Consider the following 5,449-nt stretch of genomic DNA (forward strand, 5'->3'; position numbering starts at 1 on the left):
TTATTAAATATCCTCCATTGTTTCATAGGTCATTTAAAAAAATTAAGGTATGCTATTCAAAGAGAACAATTCTTACTGGTTTTGACTACTTACCTTTAACTCTGACCATTAAAGAAAATTAGAGATTAAAATATTCAAAATAAAATATCTCATTAATATTTGTAGAAAAACAATTTAAAATGTGGTAGAACATGTACCAATGGACTTTTATCAACTAAGAACATCCTGGCAATCTGCTTCTGAAAATCAGCCAATGAAAGCCCCTTAGATCACAACAGTCCATTCCTGTTGTGCATGGGATCACCGTGTGTTTGGGCTACTAAACTTGCAGCTATTACAGCAACAATAACATACGCGAGTTTTCAGCTTTAATGAAAGTTGCATGTACGTGAGTTTCTCTATTTCTTTTAAAACTGTAAGTGCCATTTTAATTTTTAAACTTATGGTAAATGAGTGTTAGTTATTTACTTTCATTTTTCCACATGGTATAATGGAATGCATTTCCCTTTACATGCTATATATAGGCACTTTACAAAATTTGTTGGGCTACCCAAACTATAGAATTAAATCAAAATGTAGCAACAATAACAACAACAAAACCAAAACCAACACCAAAATACAAACAGTATCTGGAACTATCAAAATTTATCACATTACTGCATATTAATTGTGTAGACTGTAACTATAATAATGCACAGGAGAATATCATAGAGTTTCTGCTCACTATAACCCAACAACTGAGACATGATCAAGTGATGAGGTGTCTTAGTTTAAGTTCTCTCCACCATCCCAAATGCTGCCATAAGTCGATTCCGACTCATAGTGACCTCCATTTGGTTTCCAAGGCTGTATGTAAATCTTTACAGAAGGAGACTGTCTCATCTTTCTTCCATGGAGTGACTGGTAGGTTTGAACCACTTTCATTTTGGTTAGCAGCCAAATAACTTAACAATTACATACCAGAGATCCTCAGGTTCTTTAGAGGAGTGAAAAACGGTGACCAACGATTTGTCTCATGAAATTATGGGACTAACTGGCAAGTCCAAAATATGAAGCCCAGGGAACAGGCCAGAGATTTCTGCAGGCTTGTGACTCAAGATTCATAGGTCAGATGAGAAGAGTACAGGGTTAAAAGAGAGTTGAAGGAGGTTAAAAGAGTTAAAAAAGGAGTTATATTCTGGAGGCAGATCATACTCCCAAGGAAATTCACTTCTGATCACATGGAAGGTGAATACATTACATTAGGGAAACAGTAACTAGTACCGTATGTAGCCATACCACTGAGATTCATTCATAGTCCAGTTGACACATAAATCACACTCCAACCCTTTGTCAATTTAGCACCTGTACACATCTCCTTAGGAGTTCTGGTAGCATAGTGCCTAAGACACTTGACTGCTAACCAGAAGGCTGGCGGTTCAAACCCACCAGCCACTCCTCGGAAGGAAGGTTGGGCAATCCTACTTCCATAGTGATACTGCCTCGGCAACCCAAGGAGGGGTCGCTATGAGTTGGGGCCGACTCAACGGCACATAACAACAACAACAACACATCTCCTTAAAGCACACATAATCTCTAAACAAAATCATTATAAAGTCATACTTCTACCTAACATGCATAAAACTATAAATTAACCTCTTTTACAACTTTGTCTCTCTTGCCTTCCCCTTATTACATTCTGCTTTTGATTACATTGGACCTATGTAGATAACCCAGAATTATCTTCTCCATTTTAAGATTTTTACTTTAATCACATCTACAAAGTCCCTTTTGTTGTATAAGGTCATAGGTTTTGAGATTAGAACATGGTCATTTGGGAAACCATTTTTCAGCCTACTATAATCCTCAAGAACATTTTATTTTTCTGCACTGAGAATTATCCAGAGCTCTGGTAGTGTAGTGCCTAAAGCATTTGACTGCTAACCAGAAGGTTGGTGGTTCAAATCCACCAGCCATTCCTGGGAAGGAATGTTGGGCAATCTACTTCTGTAGTAATATTGCCTCAGAAACCCAAGGACGGGTTGCTATGAGTCAGGTCTGATTCTACGGCACATAACAACAACAGCAAGAATTATCCACAGATGTCATGAAATCTTTAATTTATTGAAACTTATATCACCAAATAAGGAAGATGATAACTTTATCAAAAAAATCAAGTAATCCAAAGCAACATTAATTATTATAATGTTGATTACAAAAAAGAAGTGAAAACTATTTGAGTGACACATGAATTTCAAGCAATCTTAATCCATATTTAATCCACTTTACAAGGGCACATCATTTTTCTTTACTGTCAGCATATGTTTTAAGTACCTATCTATCTGTTCTCATTGTATATTACTATTTCATAATTTCAATTATGTTTATCCATGCTCTGCAAGGATTGGGGTTTAAGAAATCTTAGGCTGTTAGATTAGAAAGAGAATAAGGGTTACAATCTTCTCTCTATGACCTTTTGTAATTTATAAGTCCAAATGGACTGAACAACACTGAATAATTAATTCATGCTGTGTTTAAGCCCCTATGCTTGCATGTTTTACACTCTAATTATTATGAATTCCTTCCTTGTGCAAATCCTTGATTCCCTAACCTAAATCAGGTTAATACAGACTCATATGCTCCAATTATGGTGATATCTTTCTCTTAACCTTGGCAGAAGGAGCATTATATTAGGTCAAAAAGTATCTTTGAGTTTCATTGAGAAATTAACCCATAAGGGAATTGTACGCAGTGTTGTAGTGTTAATTAGTTTCACCATGAACATACTTTGTGGCTTAGTTAACATTCAGATGCTCTCTGCATTTAAATAAAAATACATGCCCTAATATGCTAAAACCAGTCAAATGTGATTTTTATTTAAAGATTTTTTTTTTTTTTTACTACTGAATCAAGTAATTAGCATAGCGCACATTTTGACTAAGTAAGGTGGGGGGGGGAACATCACCACACCCCAGTGAGTCATCTGGGCAGTGTTTTCCTAGTAATAAAGGTAGAGAAACAAGGGAATAGCAATAGCATTTTCACTAGATACCGAAAGAGAAGAAGAGATAGCAAGGTCCTAGACCTGAAATCTGAAATAACTACCCCTAGGGTATATTCTGTCCAAAACCTATGGAATAAAATAAAATGGAAAAGGCAGTTGGCTTGAATTAAGACAAATCAAAGCAAATATTTTAATAAATTATATTCTCTGTATGTATTTCAATGATGAATTCATGGGCAAACGTAGTGACCAAAATAAAACTACTGTGATGGGTGTGTCCTCGAGAAAAATAAATATTGTGTATAGGATCACTGCATCAAGTAATTCTGATCTCATATGACAGGAAATCAACAAAGCTTTATAGTTATGTAATAAAAATGCAAATTTCTTATATTCTCTGAGTAGGTACTTCCATCTCCACCAAAACATATCTTTAAAGTAACATATCAGAACGAAGAAAATGGCTTTTTAGGCAAGTATTAAAATATTCTCAGAATATTTTCTCTCTTTTTAGTGTTTGTGCAAAGCACTCACAATGACAAAGAATGTCTTCTGGAAAACATGGAGATTTTCTTCTTGAATCTAGTCCATAAAAATAAGATTCAAATAAAGTATAAGCAAGAGACCTTCTAGAAAGGTCTCACAAAATTTGGGTATAAGAAATAGTAATGACCACTTTTCTTACATCTTATGTATTTTGTTGTGATTCTGTCTTTAGATGAAAACACTGATTAAGTTATTAATTTCAAATCTAGGTGACTAGGATAAAATCATTCCATTTCATTTTTAATATGACTAAACCATTTTTCTTTTCAGAAAGATACTTAGGATTTAGAAATTACTGTATTATTTGATTATAATGATTTTCATGAAGGATAATATTGTACTTTTAGAACAACTAAATAATTATTGAATGAAACTACACCTCTTATTCTAAATTAAAGCTAGTTATGCCATTTTGGATAAAGCATTGGACTATGATTTTATTAGGAGCTCTGGTGGTGTAGTGGCTAAGGCATTTAACTGCTAACCGGAAAGCTGGCCGTTCAAACCCACCAGTCACTTCTTGGAAGGAAGACTGGGCAATGTACTTCCATAGAGATACTGCCTCAGAAACCCAAGGAGGGGTCACTATGAGTCGGAATCAACTGGAAGGCAGTGAGTTTGTTTCGGTTTTGGTTGTAAGATTTTACTTCTATAGAGTTTCTGACTCAAAAGTTTGGAGCAACGTATGAAATTATTTTAATTAAAAAACAATGTATGGAACTATGTAAGTACAGAAAATAGTTTAGTATTTATAATCTAAGGTAATATTGTTGTTGTTGTTGTTATGTACCATTGAGTCGGAAGTAGATTGTCCAACCTTTCTTCCGAGCCCCAGCCTTCTGGTTAGCGATCAAGTGCCTTAGGCACTTTGCTACCAGAGCTCCCCAAGGTAATATTAGTAACTCCAAGTATGGAATCACAAAAAATAAACTGAATTTAAAAATAATAAAATTGTAAAGAATAAAGAACACCATCCATTTGAATTATAACACTCAGAATTAATGACTTAACTTACTGGATTGCATTGTTCAGTGTGTTTTTATACTAGATTTCTATACATATATACACATAGGAGCTCTGGTAGCGTAGTGGCTAAAGCACTTGACTGCTAACCAGAAGGCTGGCGGTTTAAACCCACCAGCCACTCCTCGGAAGGAAGGTTGGGCAATCCTACTTCCCTAGTGATACTGCCTCGGAAACCCAAGGAGGGGTCGCTATGAGTCGGGGCCGACTCGACGGCACATAACAACAACAACAACAATATACACAAGTTAACATATATAGCTATCTATGCTTATGCATTTCCAATTTCTAGATTATCAGCAATGCTGCATTGAATATTTTTGTGAACGTGGGAGTTGTTATAATTATTTCTTTTATTTATTTATTTATTTAATTTGGATAGATTTTTGAAAGTGAGATTGTTGAGTCAAAGCAATGCAGTTTCCGAAGTACCTTTCAAAAAGATTGTACAAATGAACTTCTTCCTCAATAGTGTAAGAAAATATTTATTTTTCCAACTATGTATTAAGAAACATTTTGCTCTTTGCCTATGTAAGAGAAGAAAATGACATTATAATATTGCTTTAATTTTTACTTCATTTGCTTATTCATAAACTTAAATATCTTTTCATGTACTTTTATTTGTATTTGTGTATGTAAATTACTTATTTTTGAGCTTTGACCATTTTTCTATTGGTATGATCTCCTTCTCATGTTAGTTTTTATAGTGTTTTGTAAATTGTTATTAAACATAAGAATTTTTATCTGTAATATATTTTAGAAAAATTTTCCTATTTTGTTAATTGTCTCTTACCTATATGTCAATATTAAAACTTTCTTCTTTGCTTCCATTCAAATATTCAGAATTTTAGATAAATAAACTTGATGACTCACTATATTTTATAATTTGGGGAACAT

The sequence above is a fragment of the Orycteropus afer genome, unplaced genomic scaffold, assembly GCF_000298275.1.
Source record: "Orycteropus afer afer isolate SDZICR_OR568_19922 unplaced genomic scaffold, OryAfe1.0 scaffold00066, whole genome shotgun sequence".
Lineage (NCBI taxonomy): Eukaryota > Metazoa > Chordata > Mammalia > Tubulidentata > Orycteropodidae > Orycteropus > Orycteropus afer.